General features: G+C 35.7%; 1 non-coding gene and 1 pseudogene across 1 annotated transcript; both read left to right on the top strand.

Moving 5' to 3' along the window:
• Positions 1-10228: 10228 nt before the first annotated feature.
• On the top strand, positions 10229-10335 carry LOC129402762 (U6 spliceosomal RNA). The gene has a single exon (XR_008628807.1). It is a non-coding gene; the product is annotated as a U6 spliceosomal RNA (small nuclear RNA).
• Positions 10336-19403: 9068 nt separating this feature from the next.
• LOC101553676 (interferon-inducible double-stranded RNA-dependent protein kinase activator A-like) lies at positions 19404-19983 on the top strand (annotated as a pseudogene).
• Positions 19984-26204: the final 6221 nt, after the last annotated feature.

Below are 26204 nucleotides of genomic sequence, written 5' to 3'. Positions count from 1 at the left end.
TAATAAGATCTTATATTGTAAGAAAAGTGTATTGTCCAGGGATATAGTTCAAAGGGCTGGAGGTTGGCATGGGTGAAATCCCCCTTTCAGTCATCAGAATCATACAACTCCTGACTACCACAATTATTTTGTCCCAAGCACTGAGCTAGGAATAACCTCCCAGAACCATCATGCTTGGGCCAAAAACAAAATTTCCCTTTTATACTATTATTAAAATAAAATGAGAATTTAATACAAACTCAAGTAAACAGTAATAATAATACAATAAACCAGCAGTTTCTTTCTCTCTGTATACATGTGTATATATATATGCAAAATATTCCTATATTTTTATTCAATTCTATTTTTATTTAATTTTAATCATAAGATTAGAAATCTCTAAAAAATTCCAATCTTGTGATAATATTTTAAATCTTGAAAGACAATCTTAGAGATGAAGTTTTTTTTTTGTTTGTTTTTTGGTTTTGGGGTCACACCTGGCAATGCACAGGGGTCACTCCTGGCTCATGCACTCAGGAATTACTCCTGGCGGTGTTTGGGGGACCATATGGGATGCTGGGATTCGAACCCGGATCAGTCGTGTGCCAGGCAAACGTCCTACCTGCTGTGTTATTGCTCCAGCCCCGAGATGATGTTTTGTTTTATTTCAGTATCTCTTGATTTACTTTTAAACATGGGTTTAAAAAACCAATGCTGAGAAACTGTTTTCAAGATTCCCAAAATTGCAATAATCTTTTTCAAAAGCTGTGCACCAATTGTTAATACTACTTACAATGTATAGATGGATCACTTTTGACAAACTTAAAAGTATGGGGTATTATGTTTGTTATTTCAATGAGCTTTAAATATACATTTGCACTGCTTTAATTTGCATCTCTTTTATTAGTACAGAACTTATTCATGTTAACAGGTCTTTACTTTATTCTACCAAGAAATTTTTTGCATTTTTTTTCTCTCACACCTGAGTATGTTCAGTGCTAAATTCTGACTCTGCTTAGAGATCACTCCTGATGGCTTGGTGAACCATATGGGATGCTGGGAATTCAACCTAGATCTGCTATGTGGAAGAAAAATGCTCTACCCACTGGAGATCTCTCTAGGCCCTCTACCTAAAATTTTTTGTTTTTGTTTTTGTTTTTGTCAATGCCGGTTCTCATGCATGTAAGGCATGCATTTTACCGTTGAGGCACATTCCTCACTCCCATGTTCTTTTTATTGTATCCTACATATTGATAATTTGAGATGATCATAATTTGGATGTATACCTAGTATTTTATGCATTTTATATCTACTACTTAATGCATTTTTGTGTACTTGTTTTATATTAAGACACATTTTTTTATATTGACACGTTCAGATTCCTAACAGCTTTAAATTTTTACTATGACAATGTTGGAATCAGTAATACTTTTGAAAACTGGTTGTATTTTCCAAATGTAATTGAAAGCACACAAGAAATCATCTGTTCAGCTTCTTCAGCATCTTTTCCATCCAAGGTTTTGCAAAGACCCTTCTATGGAGTTAGATGTTGGGCCCAAGTAGATCTGAGCTTAAGTTTAATGATCTGTAACCTCAAAACATAGAAATGCTGGGACTGGAGCGATAGAAGAGAGGGTAGGGCGTTTGCCTTGCATGGGGCCGACCCGGTTTTGAATCCCAGCATCTCATATGGTCCCTTGAGCACTGCTAGGAGTAATTCCTGAGTGCAGAGCCAGGAGTAACCCCTGTGCATCACCAGGTGTGACCCAAAAAGAAGAAAAAGAAACATATAAATGCATACTTAAACTAAGGGCGTTTGCCTTGCATGAGGCCAACCCAGTTTTGAATCCCAGCATCTCATATGGTCCCCTGAGCACCGCCAGGAGTAATTCCTGAGTGCAGAGCCAGGAGTAACCCCTGTGCATCGCCAGCTGTGACCCAAAAAGAAGAAAAAAAAACATATAAATGCATACTTAAAATAATAAAGACACTGAATATATAGAAAATGTGAAAAGTCACTAAGCTAAAGAACCAAAAAGAAAAATGATGATAAAATTTACAATGCCCATATTTTCAAATAGGATCAGGTAAAGACAAGTAACATTCTAATACTTGAGAGTATAAGTGATGCATAAAGGAAAATAACTACAAATAATAAAATGACCTTAAAAATTAAACAAATATCATAGATTTTTATTGTCTGGTCATAAGCTTCATGTAAATATAGAACAGTAATAACTAACATTTTGCTTGAGTGATTTTGCAATTTTGTTTATGAATACAGAGAGAAATAGAGAAAGACTTAAGTCATTACATTTCAAAGAGTGTTTCAGTGACAAAATCAACACCAAACTCATAAATACACAATATTTGTTCTGATCTCAAAGATCATTATGAGAATTCCCTTAAGTTAGCCCAAGTAGTTCAGAAGGAAAACGGAAGATATATTAGAGTATGTATTAGAGAAATGTAGCAAAATTTGGAAAAAACAGTAATAAAATAAAAATAAACAATAAACAGAAACAGTGAGAAACATTCTTACTGTGGTTTCAATGGTTAGGCAAACTAGAAAATCCAGTGCAGTGCAACCTGTATTTCAATGCACCTGGTGAATCCCACACACATTTCAAGTGCCATAGCCAGAAACCCCATGTTTATTTTATTTTCTCATCCTGTAGTCTGAAAGTTGGATTTATCTTAATAGCATCCAGATTTTCTATGAAGTATTCATTAGCACAGTTGTACCAACTTTACTGGAATTGTGTAGTCTTTATTTTTCCCATAAGATGTTTATCTAAACTTAATATATTACAAATACAGTATTTGGAATTTCTCTTTGAAGAGTCAAGACTTAATGTAGTATCTAATTAACTTTTAATTAGATTAATACTGGGTTAAACGGATTTCTGACTTGCTTGCTAATTGTCTTTTCAACTACATTTATAAGACTTTTTTCTTCATTCCTGTTAAATCTTCACTTTCAATATTCTTTCACTTCAGTTAAAAAGAATCCAGCAGATCTGAGTTGTCCTTGTGAACTTATTATTTAGTATCTAATAAAACTTCCAGCATCCTGGAATATATTTTTCAACACAATAATTTATCTCATATATATATATATATATATATATATATATATATATATATATTTACTGGTACTAAGGTGATTGCACTTCCAACTACTTGACATTGGGTCAAAACAAGTTTCAGTAAGCTAAAATAAAATTAAGGAAATTCTATAAAGAAATAAATTTAAATTGTGAAAAATAGAAAAACAAAATAAACAATCTTACAGCCTATAATGTGTGTGCAGATGTTTGAGAATAAGAGAGCCAAAAACAAGAGAATGAACATGAGAGTTTTGTACTTTCTAATTTTTGCCAGGACTTAAATTTTTGGTCTTCATATGAAATACCATACATGTAGTTTAATTCCAAATCCTCTCCCAGTTTTTTTTACAATGCAAGCAAAGTGAATAGAACTGCAAAATTGAGTTAAACATGCCACTATTTGTAGTTGTCCAGCAACTAGCTGGACCCTAGGAATGTAAGGACTTTCCTCATGTCAAGGACAAGGGATTTTGAAGACTTGTGTGTGCAGCATGGCCAGGATAAAACCTGACTCGAAGTCTGTGACAAAGTTTATTAGGAAACTCAACAGTTAAATAAAGACAGAGGGAGGGAATGTACCTACATGCCCTAACAAGCAAGTGGAGAAGGTGGTAGGGTATTGTTATGAGGAGGAAGAAGCTGCTAGAGCACTGTTCTTGATCCTCTAAGGCAAAGGCAAGGTTGAAGTATTGTTGACACCCAAAGATGTCTATTTTCCACGTTTTAAGCCATCAACCACGGGCCATCAAGGCAAATTAATCTATGTTATTCTTAGAAATGTTAGATTTCCTTTGCAACAGTCCAGTCTCCAGAGAAGTTGGGACCTAGGGCATGCCCTACAGGTCCAGAGACATCTAGTGAGTCAGGGTTCATGCCAGGGAGAACTCCAAAAATTATTCTTCCAGGGGAAAAGTTATTTTGCCTCTACAACATTTTAATAAGCCCAGTGGTCTCACAGAAATGCTTCCAAATTAGTTTATGATGTTGGAAATCTAGGTCATTGGTTAGACATGATATATGTCTAGATATATCTAGAAATGCAAGTTACAAATTCCATAATTAGAATAGAATCATAAGAGGAAAAAAGTTTATATAACAACTCTTTTCTAAGAAAAACAGAGAAACATAGTTAAAATAGTAAAATAATACTAAAATTTAGTCAAGAAATTTGTCCAAAAAATTAAATTATGAGCTGAAAACAATTTTTTTAAAAAATACAAAGTCTGTCTTGTATTTTTATACAATACAATACAGGCATGAAGTTAGAGTGAAAGTGGTGAGGGCATGGGCCCCAGTAATTTAGTTAAATACAAGTGGTCATTTTATATGTCACGAACAGGAGCTATAGCCAATCGATGGGAATGGCTAATGGGCAGAGAACTTAATACTTAAAGGGTTCACACAGGTCAGGTAACTTCATCTGTGACCCTTCACCTGTACTGGGTGGATGACACAAAAACCAGTAATACCCACAGAATGGGACTTGACAAGTTATATCCTACACTGGAAAGGACAAGTAGACAACGTCATTCACTGGAAAGAGAGGAAAATAAAAAGTGAGGCGACAGCATTTGTGACAGCATGGTGAGAGGCCTGGACATCATGGTATCTGGAACTACCAGTTTACCCAGACAGTAAAGAAACACAATATCAGGAATATTTGAATCTTTATAAGCTAATTTTACATCTAATTCGAGGATATGCACTCAAGGAGTCAAGTCCAAATCTGTGAATCAATATAACAAGCAGAGGGACTCAATTATAGATAACATAACCTTTGACTTCAAGAATTTTATCATTAACTAATTTTAGTATGTAAAAATTAAAAAGTATCAGAAGAAAGAATGTTTTACAAGTTTCATATTAATCACTGTATCACTGTCATCACTGTTATCCCGTTGATTGTTGATTTGTTCGAGCAGGCCCAGTAATGTCTCCATTCGTCCTACCCCTGAGATTTTAGCAGCCTCTCTTTACTTTTCCTTCCCAACGGTGCTGCACTGGAGGCTTTTTCGAGGTCAGGGGAATGAGATCCATAATTGTTACTGTTTTTGGTGTATGAATATGCCATGGGGAGCTTGCCAGGCTCCCCCGTGCAGGCAGGAAACTCTCAGTAGCTTGCCAGGTTCTCCAAGAGGGAGAACTAGGCTATAAGATGTCACTTCCGGAGGCTTAGTTTTATAGTCTCTGGATCTTGGCCATTGATAAATATACTAATAAGCAGTAACAACAAGTCTCACAATGGAAATGTTACTGGTGCCCGCTAGAGCAAGTCGGTGAACAACTGGAGGACAGTGTTACAGTGCAGTGCTACTAATAAGCAAGATAGCAATAATATGGATTTGATAGTACTACTTCTTTCTGCACAGCATTTTTTATATTGTTTCTAGCACTCATTTCTCTCAGGAATATCGCATGCCAATGTTATCATCAAAATTCATCTATCAAGCAAGCTTAATGTTATTTTAGCTAAGGAGAAACCACATATGCTTCACCTTTTATTGATTAAGTGCTAGGAGTGGAAGTGCTGGTAAAATGTACATAATAAAAGTGATAAATAATACATATTAATTAGTTAAAAAAGACCTTAGGTTTCCATATGCTATGTATATTATGGTGACATGTACTTTATGAATATACTATCATACAAATGATAGTCTTACCATAGAAATTTAGAAAATTAGAAAGCAAAGAATTAAAAAAATGAAAAGAAAAGAAATATTAAATAACAGCATAATACTGAACCCCACCTCTACTAGAAAAATGCCAGAGAACTGCTCTAGTGTCTCTGAGTAGCAACATATGAAGCAGCTTAATGAATGATATTTTGGGCCCTAGCTTTGTCCACAGAGGTCACTGAGGCTTATTCACGTTTCAGGAGCATGAAAGGATTTTAGGGGCAGGATTATAGCACAGGAGTCACAGAATTAATCTGATTACAGGATCCATGTGTCATTCCCTAGATTACCTATAGAATCGTAGTTGCAATAATCTTACTAAAGACTCATAAATTTAATTGGATATAAAATTATAAAGCACACAAAAAACTTAAAAATAATTTTGAAAGACATAAATGGGGACCTCTTTAATCATGATTTTGTTTCCCTGAGCTATGTCTCCACAAAAGCCAGATGATCCTCCAAAACTTTTCCATGTCATAAATTGTTTAGTCAGGAATGCCCTAGACATTTTAGAGGATATTTTGAAGGACTATGTAACCAACCCCAAAATTACACGAAAATTAGCAGATCTGGGGCTGGAGCAATAGCAAAGCAGGTAGGATGTTTGCCTTGCACACAGCCGACCCCGGTTCGATTCCCAGCATCTCATATGATTCCCCAAGTAAAGCCATGAGTAATTCCTGAGTGAAGGACCAGGAGTAACCCTTGTGCATAGCTGGGTGTTACCCAAAAAGAAATAAATAATTAGCAGGTCTGTACTTTTTGTTTTCTTTAAATTTTTCCTGCATTCATTAATTTGATTCCTTGTGAACTGTATAGGTTAATCATAGATGTGTCAGTTACTGATTAAAAGCATTCATTGGTACAAACATAAGTGTTTTTGAACATTGCAGATTCACCATTTTTACTAAAATGGGATAGTATGGTTTGATTTATTAAAAAATGCAATAACTTTAATAAAATACCTCTCCTCATTTATATATAAATTTACTAATTATGCTTGAGACTAAGAGTTTAGATTAATGAAAGTTAGGTGGAATAAATAAGCAAATTTACAAATATGTATTAGCCTTGTCAGTATATACATATCCTAAAAATATTTTTAGCAGCTGTGCCAATAAAAGTAAACTACATGCCAGGGAAAAAACTGTAAATAAAACATTATCATTTTAAATTGTCTATTTCAATCTCTGTGTTTTGTTTGAATTTAAAGGACACAATATTGAAAAATTCTATTCGGTATTTATCATAGATTGGAAACAATTTTAGATATCATACAATTTATTTTCTTACTATGCTTTTCAGCATAGATGGAATTTGAGCAACAAACTTATAATTAATTTTTTAACCATGATCAGAACAGAACATTTTTTAACACTTTTGCCAGAGCCACAGTACAGCGAGTAGAGTGCTTGTCTTGCACACTGCTGACTGGGGTTTGACCTCAGGAATCCCATACAGTGCCCTGAATCCACCAGAAGTCGTCTCTGACTGCAAAGCAGAGGTAAGCCCTGAGCAGTACTAACTGTGGCCCAAAAACAAACAAAAGGGATATTGTTGAACACCAATACCTAAACTTTTTCCATTATTCTTTCATTTTAAAAACAAATCAAAATAATAACCACTACCTTGGGTTAACCAGCACATTACTTGGGTAAAGTAATCATGATAGTGTTTCCATCATAGCCAAGTATCCAAAATCATTAGTAATTATTAGGGACACATATACGAAGCAAGTAGACAATAAAGTTTTCATGGATAGCTTTTGTTTGATTGTTTGGCAGGGGCCACACCTGGTGGTGCTTATGGCTTATTCCTGGCTCTTTGCTCCTGGTCTCACTCTTTGCAGGGTTTCAAAAGATCTTGGGAGGCTGGAGCAATAGCACAGCAGGTAGAGTGTTTGCCCTGCATGCGGCCAACCCAGGTTCAATTCTCAACATCCCATATGGTCCCCTGAGCACTGTCAGGGGTAATTCCTGAATGCAGAGCCAGGAGTAATCCTGGTGCATCACCACGTGTGACCCAAAAAGAAAAAATATTATAAAAGACCTTGGGGTGCTGGAAATAAAACTAAGTCAGTCATGTGAGGCAAGTGCTCTAGCTCCTATATTATCTCTCGAGCCCCTGTTGGACATTTTTTAGTTTAGAAAAAATATTCATTTAGGTGAAATCATCTACTTGAACTTTGTGATCTTTACATTTTCAAAAGAATAAATTTAATGATTTTTACTTAAATATAATTAGTATTTTGAATATAGGACTCCCATATGCTACTTTTAATTTTTTTTATAAGAATGGTTAAATAGTCGTCATTTCTTGATAGAATTTTCCCACTTATTTTATCATAAAACTTTTCCCTCAAGAGGTTGGAGATATAGTACAGCTGGCAAGGTGTTTCCCTTGCACATGGAAAATACTGTTTTGATCTCCCAGACCCCATATAGTCCCCTGAGCACCTCCAAAAGTGATCCTGAGCTCAGAGTTAGGAGTAAGCCCTGAGCACAGTCAGATGTAGACCCCAAATAAGGAAACAAACAGAAACAAAAAAAAAGCTCTACCCGACTAACATTATTCTTTATATACAATAGGAAGTGGTATGAAATCAAACTTAAAACTTAGAGAAACTTATCCGCATCTTATGTTAGTGATTCCATTTTCCTTTATCTGATACCATTTACTATTGAATTATTTTTTTAAAAAGTTGGCACAATTTTTTTTTTTTGCTTTTTGGGTCACACCCGGTGATGCATAGGGGTTACTCCTGGCTCTGCACTCAGCTCATGAATTATCCCTGGCGGTGCTTAGGGGACCATATGGGATGCTGAAAATCGAACCCAGGTCGGCTGCTTGCAAGACAAACGCCTTACCCACTGTGCTATCGCTCCAGCCCCAAGTTGGCACAATTTTATGTTTTGTTTTACACATGGAATGACATGATAATAGAATATCACAGTTTTTAAAAAACATCTGAAATAAATAGTACAAATTTCAGGTTTTAGAAATGGGGGGATAACAATAACACAGGTTTGCAGAGGAGAAATAGCTTTACCCAGGCCTCATAATTTATGTTTCTGATACTGGTGGAATTAGAACCAGGGAGTATGTTCAAATCCATAGATTGCTGTTTTATTTCAGCATCAATTTTAATCAATTATTAATAACCCTATTGAGCAGGATCCAAAAGTTTTTTCTGTTTTGATCCAAGAGAAACTCAATCTTGGTGAGGTACAGAAAATCCCAACATCAGGAGATGGAAAAGAGCTTCAAACTAAACCAACAGATGATAGGAAAGCATTGGAATAAATTCAAGAGGAACAGCATAAGAATCATTAAGATACTAAAGGGGTAGGAAAGAAGAGAACCTTGAAGAGACAAATACATTCCTGAATTCTTATAACCACCCCAGGCTGAACCAAAAAGATTTTGAATACCTGAACAGCTCTATCACCATCAAGGAAACTGAAATGGTAATCAAAGTTCTTCCCCAAAACAAAAGCCCAGAACCCCAAGTCCAATTGTGTTTACAATTGAAATCTTCCAAACCTTTTAAAAGTACCTACTGCCAATCCTTTTCAAACTTTTTCAGGAAATTGAAGAAATAGAAACACTCCCAGTTTCTATGAGGCAAATATCACCCTAATACCAAAAGGAGAGAAACAACCCCCCTCCCCCACCCCAAGGAGAATTATACACCTGCATTCCTAATGAAAACAGATGCTAAGATCCTAAAAAACAACAAAAGAAAATAGAATCCAATTTACCAAAAAGATTATATGCTGGAAACAAGTAGGATTCACTCTGGGGATATAAGGATGGTTTAACATTTGCAAGTCAATTAACACAATAAATGATATCATTAAAAAAGATAAAAGCAATATGATCACATCAATAGTTGCAGAGAAAGCATTTGACAAGATCCAGCACAAATTCACTATAAAAACTGTAAACAGGGGCTGGAGCGCTAGCACAGCGGGAAGGGCATTTGCTTGCATGTGGCCAACGCGGGTTCAATTCCCAGCATCCCTTATGTTCCCCTAGCACCACCAGGGGTAATTCCTGAGTGCAGAGCAAGGAGTGACTCCTGTGCATTGCTGGATGTGACCCCCACCCAAAACAAAAACAAAAAACAAAAAATTGGAAACAAAATGGGAGTTGAAGGAACTTTCCTCAATATAGTTAAAGTCATTTATCACAAGCCCACAATAATAATTCTCAATGGAGAAAAATTAAAGGGTTTCCCCTTAAGATCAAGAACCAGATAAGGATTTCCACTCTTGCCAATCTTATTCAATATTGTACTAGAAGCACTTGCCATTGCAGTTAGGTAAGAAAAAGATACCAAGAGCATCCAAATAGGAAAGAGAAAAATTCAAGCTTTCATTCTTTGCAGGGAAATGAAAACATATTCGGGCTACATTACACTAAGAAGCTTCTGCACCTCAAAAGAAATGATGACCAGTGCTCGCTTCGGCAGCACATATACTAAAATTGGAACGATACAGAGAAGATTAGCATGGCCCCTGCGCAAGGATGACACGCAAATTCGTGAAGCGTTCCATATTTTTTTGTTGGTCATGAGGGGGAAAGATGATGCGGGCCAAATATAGACTAGAGACTGAACGCAATGGCCACTCAACACCTTTATTGCAAACCACAACACCTAACCAGAGAGAGAGAACAAAAGGGAATTCCCTGCCATAGTGGCAGGGTGGGGTGGGGGGAGACGGGACTGGGAAGGGGGGGTGGGATGTTGGGTTTACTGGTGGTGGAGAATGGGCACTGGTGAAGGGATGGGTTATCAAACTCTGTAAGGGAGAAACATGAGCACAAAAATGTATAAATCTGTAACTGTACCCTCACGTTGACTCACTAATTAAAAATAAACTATAAAAAAAAAAAAAGAAATGATGACCAATATGCAAAGTCAGCCCAAAGTATGGGAAAAATATTTACCCAATAACCATCTGAAAACGGATTAATATTCCAGATAAGTAAGGCATTGGTAGAACTTTGTAAGAATAAAAATCCAATCTCATCAAAAAATGAGAAGAAGCTAACAGAAATTTTCTCAAAGAAGAAATACAAATGGCCAAAAGACACAGGGAAAATGCTATGCATTGCTAATCATCAGAGAGACCAGAGAGATCAAAATAACAATGAGGTATCATCTTACACCACAGAAACTGACACACAACAAAAAGAACAAGAGCAACTTGTGCTGTGTGGGTGTGGGTAGAAAGGAACACTCCTTCATTGTTGGTGGGAATTCAAACTAGTCCAGCTGTTTTGGAAAACAATATGAGCGTTCCTATAAAAGCTAGAAATTGAGCTTTCATATAACCCGGAATTACTACTTCTGGGAACATGTTGTGGGACCCCAAAATGACACAGCAGAAATGCTATCTGCGCTTCCACACTCATTGCAGCACTATTCCAATAACCAGAATCTGGAAACAACTTGTGTGCCTGAGAACAGGCCGCTAGATAAAGAATCTATGGGGTATATCTACACAGTGGTATACTATGCAGCCAACAGAAAAAATTAAGTCATGAAATCCACATATAAGTGGATGGACATGAAGAGTATCATGCTAAATGAAATTAATCAGAGGGAGAGAGACAGACATAGAATTATTGGACTAGTTTGTGGGAAATAATTTAAAAAAATAGTATGAGGCTAATAACTGAGGAGAGTAGAAGTAAGAGTCACAGGAACTGGTCCACAGTTGGAAGTTTGCCATAAATGGTGGTGAGAGGAGGATGACTAGGATAGAGAAGTAACCACTATGACAAAGATATTGCAAATGATCACTCTGGACAAGAATTGTGTGCTGAAAATAAGTAAAGGGACAAACATGGTAACCTTTTAGTATCTGCTTTGCTCACCCAAAAGATGGAGAGATAGTAAGAGAGAAAAGGAAAAGAATCTATCATAGAAGCAGGTTGCAGGGAGGGGGTAGAAGGGAGAATGGGGACATTGGTAGTGATATACATTAGTGTATCACTATAAGGGATGGGTGCTGGAACACTGTATGTCTGAAACCCAATCATGAATAACTTTGTAACTGTGTATACCAGTGTGATTCAATTTAAAAAATTAATTACTTTTTTTTTTAAAAGAAAGAAACTAATCTTGGGTAAAGGAATACAAAAAGGTAATTTTACTACATATTTACTCTCCCCTTTTTTAAAAAAAAATGACAATGAAATATCAGTTCACCTTATGAGAATGGCCTTTGCAAAAATGTCTAGAAACACTCAGTGATGGTGGAATGCATTAACAAAATCTTCCAGTTTTTTAGTGGTGAGAGTGTTATCTGGTTCAGTTTTTATGAAAACCAATATGTATACCTCTACTAGGATTAAAAGCAGCTTTTCCGTATGTCCCACCAAGCCATGTCTGGGCATCTATTCTAATGAATACGAAAACATTAAGGGAATATGCAAAACTATATTCATTAAAGAGCTATTTACAAAAGATGAGATTTGGAAACAAGCCAGTGCCCAACAACAGATGAAAGGATAAAAAAATGGCAGTATATAAACATAATGTAATGTTATACCTCTGTGAGAATAGATGAAATACTGTGTTTTGCTTCATCTTGAACAGTACTGGAGATTGTCATGCTAACTGAAGTGAATCAGAAGTAAAAAGACAAATACTGAATTATCTTGCTCATAAGTAGTATGGAAAGAAATAAAGTAAATGGACTAGACAACGCCCAACAGAAACAACCCTGGAGATACTACCAAGGGAACTGAGAACTGAGGTTTCCAAAAAGTGACGGGGAAAAAGAAACAGTGGAAAAATGGTGGAGGAATATTGACACTCTGCTTTTGGGTGTGGTGAAATAGTATTGTAAGGGTCACTGTGACTGTCATCTTATTGCTCATCGATTTGCTCAAACGGACACCAGTAATGTCTCCATTGTGAGACTTGTTACTGTTTTTGTCATATTGAATATATCATGGGTAGCTTGCCAGCTCTGGCATGTGAGTGAGATACTCTTGGTAGCTTGGCAGGATCTCCGAGAGAGATGGAGGAATCGAACCTGGGTCAACTGAATGCAAGACAAACACACTATCCGTGTGCTATCACTCCAGCCCATTGTAAGGATAAAGCAACAATATTAATCCTATTGCAAACCACACTGCCTCAATACTTTTAAAAAATATATTTTGGTATATTTTATATTTGACAGACATCCACAAATTTGATAAGCACAGCAACATCCTTAACCAAAGCATTCACTAAAATATAGAACAAGAATATGTTAATGCTTTAATCTATCTCACAATTTTCTTAAACCAGATCTGAAAGTGAATATTAATACTCCTACCTTGGATATATCTAACAGCAATCAAGGAACAGTTCTAATAAACAAACTATACACTTAACTACTATAATTTTATTTCTGATATGATTTAATGAAAAACAAGTGTGAGGAAAATAATGTCTATTATCTCTTTAGAAATACAGCATTGCAAATATAATATAAAAGGGTGGGCAAGATGTTTAGGGAAGCAAACAATAGTCAAAATACCTAATATAACAGAATATAGGATCACGGGGACAAGATTGTATTATAGAACAGGTAGGTTGGAGACTTAAACTTAATCTACATACACATATATGTGCATATATATTTTTATAAAAATATACACCTAAGTACTTTTTTAAAATGAGCCAAGCATATCAAGTAGATAAGAAGGCTAAATTTCAACTATAAAAACAACTTCCCATTCCCCTTCATGATTAGGTAGGACAATGCCTGAAGCATTCAGCCAACTTCTACTTCTGATGTGGAGCAAGACACAGCAGGACCCTGTGCTTACTGGCCAGTTCAAAACATTTCACTCCAGGGACTAATAAAATCGTACTCAGTGGATGCTGAAGCACTAGACAGCATGACACCTGTCTTCCCAGGAAACATTTCATCTGTTCTGCCTGAAAGGCAGCTTGCTTGTGGGTCTTTAAAAACTCTACTGGCGTCTCACCGTGATGAGAAAGAAACTAACATGCTAACAGAATTGAACTTCTTTCTCCACTTAGTGCAAAATCCAAATATTAGGACTCAAATATATTTGTCTTATAAACTGGGCCCTCATTATTCCTCCTCAGCATCTGTCCTAAGACTAAATCCTCTCTACTCCTCCCCCTCACACACAAAGAAAACAAACCACATAAAGCACAACATAAGTAATCAAAAATCATCTTCATGCTATGGGATGAATTTTTAAGGCAGCCAACACCTGGGTGTATATGTACACAGGAGGCTGTTGGAGTTGTGTGTATTTCCACTGCTCAGTAAAGGCAAACAGCAACCAGCTGGCTGTGACTAGCTCAGACTAATAAGCATAAAATCAACATAGGCTGATCCAGCCTGAATATCAGCATCTGTTAGGCCATTGTCTTTCCTGATGTGTCTAACTGAGCAGAAGGAAGCATGGAATAGACTGCCTGCTCTGGGACAGACACAGGATGAGGAACCCCTAAATATTTGCCAGGTGTAGGGCATAAGAGCCTTGGTCGAAAGGGAAAGCAGTCAGACCCACATAGAAAGTATTTCATCCGACCTATAATTCTGCCTTTTTCCAGCTGGAATGTTCCCTTATGCATTGCTTCTGGCCAGTTTAAAACAAAAGGCAGTGAAAAAAGAGACACAGATGAGTCAGAAACTAGGATTAAAGATCACGACTCATAAAAATCATTTCATGCTTCATTACACTCACCAGGAAGTATCAAATAAACAAACATGGCAGGCAATGCACCAGCGCAACAAAAGCCAAGGTATCCCTCTGCTCTGAAAGATTCATGTTAACATCGAAAGCGTTTTTCTCAATTCAGGTATGGGAAGAATTCACCTATTTCTGCCATATTGTGCTACAGCTCCTGCTCCTCAGTTAGCTCAGTGCCTGGGCATATTTGGCCTCAATCATATTCAAGATCTTAAATATTGTGCTCAGACTCTTCTGATAGTTGATTACTCTGCAAAGCAAATTTTCTCTTTTTCTTGGAAGGCTTGTCTCTTGAATCATAATTTAAAAGCCAAGGCAGAAATTCGATGAAGAGAAAAATAAGTGGTCTCCTTACTAGTCTCTTTTCTATTTTGCCACATTAAGTTTTTGAAAAAACGTATTTCCTCTAACCCTTCCTCAAATAATATAAAGTGAAAAATCACTTGACATTTTTAAAATAGGGTAAGAATCTCAGATTTCTGTAGAGGATTTTTATAAAATAGAGCATAAAAGTGGAAACTTAGTGTTTTTCAAAAATGGTGTTTCAGACAAGCAAAAACAGTACAGGGGTGAAGATATTTTCCTTACATGTGGCTGACATCCCTTCAATACCTGGCATTATGTAGAATCTCCCAAGCACCAGTGGGAGTGGTCACTGAGCACAGAGCCAGGAGTAAGCCCCGAAATCTGCATGTTATGCTCTAAACTCACCCCTCTAACACACACACATAGACACACACACACTACAACCAACACATCACACCACACACAAACAAAATAAATTGTGCTGTTTCTTACACTGGTATACCACCATTCTGGTATTATATTATCACTGTATCACTGTCATCCTGTTGTTGATCGATTTAGTTGAGCGGGCACCATAGCATCTCTATTCCTCCTAGCCCTGAGATTTTAGCAGCCTCTCCTTACTCATCTTTCCCAAAGATTGGAGGCTCTTTCAAGGTCAGGATAATGAGACCTATTGTTACTGTTTTTGGCATATCAAATACGCCACGGGTAGCTTGTTGTGTGGTGGGCTCTCCAAGAGGTATATGTATACATATATTATTCTCTATGATTTGTTGCCTACTGTCTGAACTGGTGTGTTAATTATGAAAAATGGGTAGCCTAGTGGTCTGGAAAGCAGCCTGGAGAGTGGTGGCGGTTGGGTAGTGGAGGTTGGCTGCCGGGGCTGGGTCCCTTGGTGTGGGGAAGGTTCTTATCTGCCCCGCTCTGGGGCACCCCGAGTGAAAACAGCCTGGAACTTTCTTTTACATTAGTAGAGATAAAGAAATTATAATGGCGGTCTTATATTATAGACTAACAAATTAATTTACCTTCATAGATTATAAGCAACAGAGACTGTATATGCACTCACTTTGGAATTTCCCACTTTAGTAAACTGTCTGAAACAGAAGAGTCATCCAGTCAGTGCATTCACAATGAACAGCATTCAGAAATTTCTAGGTATCAATCACATGGGTCATAAATTGATCCGAGGTAATGATCAAATTGTTATTATTTTCCCATTAAAGGTAAAACCATTGATTATTACTATGTAGGCTTATGAAGAAACATTCCAAAGCCTTATTTAATTTCTTCATTTATTCATCTCTTCAAACATTTTTGAAGCACATATTGTGTGCATCAGGCATTGGACAAAGAATAAAGTGTACCCCATTTCTCAGGGAGTTTAATGTAATATAATACAAAGACAAATATTTTTTCTTTTCTATTGACATAATTGATTCATAATATAAAGACTTGAAGTTACAGTGTTAGGAGCCTATAGAACATAAAATACTTTGCAATTTAACTATTTCACTTGTCCTTTCTACTATTGTTAGTGAATGCTGTGGTACTGTGATGCAAAGTGTCAGCAGAAAAAAAAAAAGAAAAGCAAGATTGCAAACCTGTTCCTTAGTAGATTATCTTAATGCTTCAGGAATTCACTGTGGTTAAATACACTCTTCATATGAGTCACATCCTCAACATTGTCCGCTATCTATTTTAGAGGGAAAAGGATTTTGTGTGCTTTGGCCACAGTCCCATAATCAACCCTGCAATTATTACTCATATAATGTTATGTAACAAACATTGAAATTAAAATTATTATGATTCAGAGGAGTAATTTAAAAACAAAGTGTTTTCAATAGTGTTCTGACATATAGAAGTGACTGATATTAAAGAGAAGCAAAATATGTCCGCATGCAATAAGACTGTAGGAGTTTAAACAATGGCACCCCACACTGTTGCTTTGTAATATTATTGTCATCAGTAAATTGAAAATTAAAAATGTAAGTGGAAGGCTTTATTTTGACTTTTATCATTCAAATGTCAACCCCTCAAAAAAGAACAAAATTGCCATAAATTCCTTCCCAGGAGTTTCTATCTACCAATTAAAATTGGTTAACTTTTATCACAGGAGAAGACACTACAGGTCAACAGCACACCTACACAACCTTTGTCACGAACTATCATAATTCCTATTCTAAGGTTGATCCATTCATCTTTCCTAAAATTTTATTTTTACCTAAGTGGTGAATCTCTCCTCTCCCCACCCCACCCCCATCAAGATAGTATTTAATTCTGAAGTTGTCATTTTAATTATTCTTCCTTCTATTGATATCCTCCATGTGTACATGAGATATGCATGTAATAAACTCTGCTTGGGTAAGACACAGAACTCAAAAGAGTAAAAGGGAAGTTCATCCCCCACCTCTTAATAATATTCAAATAGACATCAGAGTGATAATATAGTGCGTAGGGTCTTTACTTTGCACACAGCTGACCAGGTTCCATCTTTTAGCATCCCACATGGTCCCCAGCACTGCCAGCAGTGATTCCTGAGTGCAGGGCCAGGAGCCCTGACCATCATCGGGTGTGAGAAAACAAACAAACTAATAACAATAATAGTAATAGCAAACATCACTTGCAGTTCTAAATTTTATCCTCAAACTGAAGAAAAAACCTCAAAATATTCAAATTTTTGATAACCAAAGAGTTGTTAATCAGGATGTATGTTTTTTTATTGGCTTTGTTTTAAAGACAAATCGAGAAAACATCTCTCATGGTCAATAGAAGATATAAATGATAGTAGTAAGGAGAAACAAAAGAGAGATAAAGCATAAGAATTCCATTTTTAATATCAATGTAGAAAAATGTTGTTTATTTAAGAACATGCGAAGATTCCATAAAATCTAAATCACTTGGTCAAGGAGAATGTGAAAATTGATAGTAAAATTTGACTCTCCTTCTCTTTTAATCTATTTTATTCAGAAAGACAACACATTAAAATAATACAGAAACAGAGGCCTGTGAATCAACATTTGTCAATGTTTTCAATACATCTGAATTCATTGCTTATAATGTTTTTTGATAGCCCCCAAATTTATTTTCTTCTTTCATTTACCCTATGGTTTTAATTTAAGGTCAGTGGATGGAGTCCAAACTGTAGAAATTTAAAAATCTTTTACAGGTAATTTAGTTTTAGTCAGAGCTAAGAACTCTCACCATTGTAAAAATAAAAGTAACATTCTGCAAAATTTCTGGGGACAGGATTAGAAGACATGGATGAAGGAGATTTGTGGCACCACACTACTTAATTTCCAGAAATTATGTATATGCAGTTTTGAAACATTTCTACTGGATACCATCGTCACAAAGCAGAAGACTGGGTCTCTTGAGATATTCAAGCTTAATAAATCAGGTTTTAATAAAAGCAAATAGAGAGTAAAGTTCAACTAGTTCAGTTGCCCCCTTAAAGGGTTAAGAAATGTGCCCTTGGAGAGATTCAGTAACTAATTACCTGTGAGGAACCGTTTCTCAGATTGATGTCTGATATCCTTTCCTCGGGGTCTATAGCTCTTTGTCCATGGCTAAAATAAGAAAACCATCAGTTTTACAAGTGCCATTGCAAGTCTAGAGAACTCTTATCTTGAAGTGTAGGTCTGAATGCCATGTTTCTCACGTGAATTTTGAGGAGACAACAGTGCAAAGGGAAGAAGAAAGGATGCAGGCAGGCGGGAGCCATATGAAAACAACCTTGTCACTGAGAGCAGAAGTTTTCATTTAATTTAGAAAGCTGTGTGAGATGACTTGGTATCCTAGTGAGGTACAATCTTTACCTAGTAGGGACATAAAACAAATTTAAGTTTTATTAAAGACTCAGTAGCAAATATATACTTTAAAATAATTTTAGAACGATTTATAATACATGTAAACTAATGCTGCTTTAAGTTTTAAAAATTTCATACTTTTAAAGATGTCACACCAATTATTTCAGAATTCTAATCCCTGAATGCTTTGATTCAAGCAACTGAGTAATAAAAAAGCCTAAAGCAATTTTCAAAGGCAGAAAATCTATAATAGTAGAGAGGGTCTCATGTTGGTAGTGATGCTGTCATTACTGTAAAGGTCAACTCCTCAGACAAGATGGTAAATATATTGGCCTAAGGCCCGATAATAATAGTAGATCATTATGGTATGTAACCAGGCCAGATTTATATTACATGCTCTATATATTTCCTAAATAAAGGTTTTTCACTCCACTTTTAATTAGACTATATTTATTGCTACTTAGTTGGCATTAACCATTTAAGAGCATTGAGTTCATAAATTAGTGAGTAGGGTTCTCATGAAAAAGCTAAATATCAATTTGATTTGGACTTTTCATTTAGTAGTTCTCAGACTGCAACAAGAAATATAAAAGCTGAGATAGAAGTTAGTGCGTATATCAATATTGCTCTAAAAGTCAGCCACTCACAGCCTTCTTCTCACTTTAATGACACTTTACGATAGTCCAACATAAATTGTTTCAAGAGATATTTTACTGAATAGAAAAATTGTTTTGCTCTTCTCGCTGTGTTGTAGAGCAGGCATCGCATGGCTGCGGTGCGAAGACGGGGAGACGTTCAGTTCGGACAAGATGATTACAGCTAAACCGGGGAAAATCCCCATTCAAGTCTTACACGAATATGGCATGAAGACCAAGAACATCCGGGTTTATGAGTGCTAAAGGTCCGATGTGTAGATACACGTGCCCACATTCACCTTCAGAGTCGCAGTGGGTGACATAACTTGCACAGGTGAAGGTACAAGTAAGAAGTTAGAGAAAGCTAGAGCTGCAGAGGCTGCCATAAACATTTTTGAAAACCAGTGCAAGTATTTGTTTTGCAGCTCCTGATCCCTTAATGCCTGACCCTTCCAAGCAACCCAAGAACCAGCTTAATCCCATTGGGTCATTACAGGAATTGGCAATTCATCATGGTTGGAGGTTTCCTGAATACACACTTTCCCAGGAGGGAGGACCTGCTCATAAGAGGGAATATACCATAATTTGCAGACTAGAGTCATATATGGAAACTGGAAAAGGGGCATCAAAAAAGCAAGCCAAGAGGACTTCTGCTGAGAAATTCCTTGCTAAATTCAGTACTATTTCTCCAGAGAATCACTTTCATGTTAGTGAGTCATAACTGGCCACCTACAATATTAACGTGATTGTGCACATTAAGTTTCTCTTGCTGTAGAAAATCGTTCTTAATTTCATTCTTCTTTCCCCTTCCTATTTTGTTAAATTTGGCCACACCCTGCTTTGCTTGGGAATCATTTCTGATAGGCACGAGGGACCATACGGGGCCCAGGGGATTGAAACCTGGTCAGCTCTGTGTAAGTCAAACCCTTTTCCTGCTGTACTACTACTGTGGTTCATTTTTAATATCCTCTTAAATAGATATTTAAAAGTTGCGTTTTTTTCAGAGAAAAAAAGAAAAATTGTTTTACTTATGCTCATGAATATCATCAAACTTCAACAGAATATGCAAACTGCAAAGTGTAGTGTTTAAAAGGTGAGGGATGTGTTAGGTATAAAGAATGACATACCCTATACCACCCCACACAAAATAGACGCAAAAGATCACACATTCCTCCTTATGCAAAAGAAAAATTTCTATAAAATTTTAATTCCTGGAATAATTCAAAGTTGAGCAAATTAATGCTTTTCGTACTATTTCATAAAGTGGTTGTGATAGATATTTTTTGTTGTGCAAGTATTTGGAAAGTAAATAAGTTTACTAAACTATATGAACAAAACAAAAATGAACAAGGAAAAATCTGAAAATAATTAAAAGTAAGCAATGACCTTAAATTTATTATATTTACATAGAAAAATAATACTTCATGAGAATTTATTTAAATTACTTAGTTAAATATAACTCTAGGTTTCTTGAATATTACTATTAGAAGTGGTAAAACCAATTTTTAGTGAACCAAACTGTGTATAAGCTTAGAATCTATTCGTTTCATAATTTACAAAGTACATTTTCAGATACAGAAGTGAAGAAAATCAATTATAACATTCTAATAACCTATATTGAATTATATGAAGGAAAGATTATACATGATGTAATAAAAAATATAAGAGTAGCAATCTTTGCAGATGTGGATTTTAATCAGAGTTTCAAAAGATGGCTATAAAAGGATTAATTAAAGAAGCCATCAAGGTCATCTCATTTTAAAGAAAAGAAGAAACACAATTGTAAAAAACATGTGTGATTTTTTTAATATACTGGAGTTAAAAGAAGTGTTTCAATAGAAAGTAGTTGCACATGGTCTCCTGGTTGAATGAAATTCTAGTCCTCCCACTTGGTTTCTCAATCCTCCCCTGCATCCCAAGGGAAATACGTTCTCTGCCCATCATTCCCAGATCTCTCCCAGATCAATGTACACATAATGAAATATGGCCACTTTGGCTCTATCCTATAAACTCCCAAAGAGAGGTTAATGTTTCAACCTAATGGGTATAAAAAGATTACACGAAAAATGTTAACCAATTCCAAGTAATTTATCAGTAAAGAAATTTGCTTTTGTAACTTCCCTCTTCTCTATCTGTCTAATTCCACTCATTCATGTATTCTTCGATACCTATGACCAATTTAAACAATCAAATGCCTTTAAATTACATGTGACTTAACAATATACACTTAGGTTTATATTTCCTAATGTATTCTTACATGCAGGGCAGCTGCAATACTTCACTCAAGAGAACTATTAAAAAATATTAAAATGTCATTGTTGTTAACTTTGACTGGTGCTTTCATAAACAACTGTCAACATAGTCCCAGAATCTTTAACTTTTGTTGCATTTTTTATTTTTGTCTCCTGGTTCAGAAAGAAATTGTGCTATGCTTCTCGTCACAGTACTAGATTTTGAGTAGTTTGTGTTTTTTCTCTTTGCTTTATAGTAACTTAAAACTTTCATAAATAAATAAAGTGAATATTGCTTTTCAATTAATATATTGATAGAACATTGGATGAAATAGGTACACAAATTCTATTTTGCACTGAGTAAAATGAGAAGCAAAGAAGGTAGAACATGATTAATTCTATTCTGAGCTTAATGATATAACAAATCATAGTAAATCAAAGCATATAGTTTTATTTTGGTTTGGGGGCTATTTTGCGTGATGCTTAGGATTTACTCCGGGCTCTATGCTCAGGGATTACTCCTGGCAGAGTTCTGGAAAACAAACATGCACTGGGAATCCAAGCCAAATCAGATGCATGCAAGGCAAGCTCCCTACCCCCATACTATCTGTCTGCCCAGATACCATTATGCTTAAACAAATAAATGAAGAGCAGTGAAGTGGACTGTAGAGAGACCAAGTGAGTTTAAGGCAAAAATAATTTTGATTAACAATGCCTTAATTTTGTCTCTTCTTGCACCTGAAGAGGAAGCAAATTCATAACTTGAATATATCAAGATATTCATATATAAATGTGCTGTGCATAAAAGTCTCAGATTTTCACAGCTATAATTTGGTGATAAAAGCCTTAGGTCATACAGGTTACCAAATAAAATTCATTTCAGGAGCTGGAGCAATAGCACAGTGGGTAGGGTGTTTGCCTTGTACGCATCTGACCCAGATTCAATCCCCGGCATTTCATATGGTTCCCCAAGCACTGCCAGGAGTGCAGAGCCAGGAGTAACCCCTGAGCATTGCTAGGTGTGATATTAATGTAATCAATGTAATTTGGACAATTTCTGTATAAAATTATTCTTTTCAAAGTCTGTTACCTATTATTCTATAAGAGAACCATACTCCTGGACTAAATAACCTTTATGTTTCAGAATTTACTATAGTAATGTGAGTTCTAGATAACATATTTTCAGTACTCAAAGTTTTTTTTTATAGTTATAACCTTGTCTAAATATAACTTAAGGAATGACATTCAAAATACATTTTGATTTAAGATTAATGTACCAGAGGGATATTTTAGTTTTATTTTATTAATGCAATGTAAAAAAACACAGACTAAATAACAATGGTCAAACAGAAGGTATTAGTTGAGTTCACAAATGTTTTAAAATATATAATTGTATCTTAATGGAACGACTCCCCTGCAAAGAATCCTCTTTTATAATAACAAAATCATAGAAATAAAATCAGTTTCAAAGAGCAGATCAGATTATATTCTGTGCCTAATCATCTCTACAATAAATGATAGTAATTCCTTTAATTAGTGTCATACCCTTGACTTTTGAATCCAGACCATTTGGATTGAAATTTGTACTATATTGCTACCAAACTAGGTGTCCTTGGGCAAATAATTTTATCTCTCCAATTAAATGTAAATTTAGGTTGTTTGTGGGAGTCAGAATAAAGATAAAACCATAATAAATATCATGATTGATGAGAGTAGAATTGTAAGCATAGAAAAAGAAGCAACTAATCTGCCTCAGGGAGTTAGGAAAGGATTCTTGGAAGAGATAATTGAGCTAAAATCTAAATCATGTGCAGAACTTTGCCAAGTATATAAATTTGAGCTGTGAATTTCAGGCAATGAAAACATCATGCAAAGTCAAGAAGGCATGAGAGATCATGAAGCTATCAATAAATTTAATATGGCTGGAATCTAAAAAGGAAGAGCAACATAATATAAGCAAAGATTCAATGGGGAACCACAAATTATTCAGAATATGGAGTTAACACTATTAGATTTGGTTACTGGAAAGGTCACTCTGGTGACATTCTGAATTAAGTCAAATTAATATTACAAAATTCCAGCTGAGTATCGATGAGAATATAAATTAAGGCAGAGGGCAAAAAACAATAGATAAATACAGAAAATGTTTAATAAATAGACTCATTAAAACTTAAAAATGAGTGAAAGAACCAGGAAATGATAACAATAGGCCCCTCCAGGGTTTCATAAAGGCACCACCGAGCATCAAGTCTCACAAGATACAGCTCTGAGGCCTCTAACATCTTCTGAGTACCTGAGTGTCCTGGAACAGAAAGATTTGAGAAGCATCACATGCTTGTATCTTTCCACTAACCCTATGTCCTTGTTGGCACAGAGTCACCAGTAGGTCCCCACTCTCCTGAGCACTGCTTGGGAGCACCTCCAAAAAATAAAGGAAACATTTCAGGCTAAGAAAAGACGATGAATAACATGATCACAGTTACCCTGCACTCTCCACTTCATTAAATAAAAATATAATTTATTGGTATAAAAGGATTCAAATCAATGTTGCCCAATTCTGAAAACTCTGTACTATGGTATTTTTTTATTATTATTATTTTGTTTTGTTTGTCACCACACTTAGTAGTCATCAGGGTTTATTCCTTGCTCTGTCTCAGTGTTCATCATTGGAAAGTGCCTAGGGACCAAAAAGTGGTACCGAGGGTCGAATTAGATCATCCTATGCAAGACAGGTGACTTGTACACTGTACATCTCATCAGTTCTTTACTATGGTCTTTAAATTTAGTTCTGTAGTCTGAGTTCAAATAGTGCATGCTCAGTGAATTCAGGAATGAATTCTTAGATGCTTTGTGCCTCAGTGTCTCCAACTACAGCAAATTCTTCATGGGCTTCTGTGAGGAAAAAAATAGCAGGAAATGTGCCATGAAAACTAGATTCATCTAACCTTTTCTAGTATTAACCCAACAATACATAACTAAGTAATCAAAACAAATGTTTTATATTTAGATAGAAAGTATAAACAATAGAGTCATTTCAATTAGATCTATTTTTTTCAAACAAATAAATCTAACAGCCAAATTATGTTTAAACAGAAAACTCCAGTACCAGGCCAGGAGATAGTTCAACAGTCTGGTCTCTACCACCTCGTGCTATCTGAACACTACTGACCACTGTGTACAGTCTTGAAAGCCTGGAATGCTTGGCCAGAGCAGCCACATCACTGGACCCTGTCCAGGAAATAAGACTTGTTAAATAAGATACCATATTTTCTTTCTTCATTCATAGATGCACATAAGTTTTTTATATATTAGCTATTGTGAATCTTACTGCAATTATCATGGGAGTTCATAAATTACTTTGAGATACTGATGTCACTTTCTTTAAAGGTGTACCCTGAAGTGTGACTGTTGGATTGAGTTACTGATCATTTCATTGTTGTTGTTGAAGAGTCTCTATACTGTGTTTTACAAAGGCTAGGCTAATTTAAATTCCCAACAATGCTACACAAATAGTTTTTTTTTCAATGTCCTTGCCAACACTTTTTATCTTTGGACTTTTTAATAGCAGTTATTCTAAGTATGAAGTAATATCTCATGGGTTAGATTTACATTTCCTGGATGAATGATGATGTTGAGTATTTCTTCATATATATCTGTTGGCAACTTAAGTCTTTTTTTGAGAAAAATTTATATGTTTAGTTCATTTGCTTCTCCAGTTAAGTGAGTTGTTTGGGTTATTTGTGAAATTTCTTTTCTAGTGAGTTGTAAACAAATTACTTTATAATTTTAATATTATCACTTCAGCAGATATATTGTTTGATTTATGTACTGTCCCATAAGTTGTCTTTTTATTTTTGCTGATTATTTTCTTATGTTTGTGCTGTCCAGAGTTTTTTGCTATAATATACCAATTACTTTATTCCCCTCTTTGTTAGTTGTACTTTAAGGGTCATGAAAAGTCCTTGCCATTACTAATTTCAAGGAGCATTTACCTTATGTTTATTTTCCTAGAAATTTCATGACTTCATTTCTTGTGTTGTCTTTAATCTATTATGAATTGTTTTTGTGGATTGTGTAAAATAGACTACTAATATCTTTCTTTCACTTGTGATTGTCCACTTTTCAAATTTCATTCATTAGTCTAATTTTTACCATTGATATTATTGGTAGTACTGCCAAAAGTGCTCTTATTAATGAATCAATGACCACTCATTATTTTTGAGGTTTATAAGCGAATAACAACTTATTTGGTCATACCAATGACATCAGAACTCTGTTTTACCACACCACCAATTATTTTCATTTGTATTGCTGTTGTGATTATCCTTGTAATTCCTGGTGGTTACATTGATTTGGTTGTTTTATTTGCACACACCTAGATTTGGTCTACCACAGGTGGCAATGTATTACCCTGAAGATTACAATAATCACATTCAACCATGCACTGTCACAATGTAGTCCCTATGTTCATTGGTTTTCTTTAGCGCGCACCAGTAATGTCTCCATTGTGAGACTTGTTATTACTGTTTTTGGCATATCGAATATGCCAAAAACATGTAGCTTGCCAGGCTCTGCTGTGCAGGCAGGATACTCTCAGTAGCTTGCTGGGCTCTCCGAGAGGGAAGGAGGAATTGAACCTGGGTCGGCCACATGCAAGGCAAATGCTCTACCCACTGTGCTATCACTGGGATTTATTGGGGATTGAATTTGT

Source organism: Sorex araneus, chromosome 2, assembly GCF_027595985.1.
Source record: "Sorex araneus isolate mSorAra2 chromosome 2, mSorAra2.pri, whole genome shotgun sequence".
In the NCBI taxonomy this organism is placed as follows: Eukaryota; Metazoa; Chordata; class Mammalia; order Eulipotyphla; family Soricidae; genus Sorex; species Sorex araneus.
Note: the sequence above shows the minus strand (reverse complement) of the source record. Positions and strands in the feature narration are given on the sequence as shown.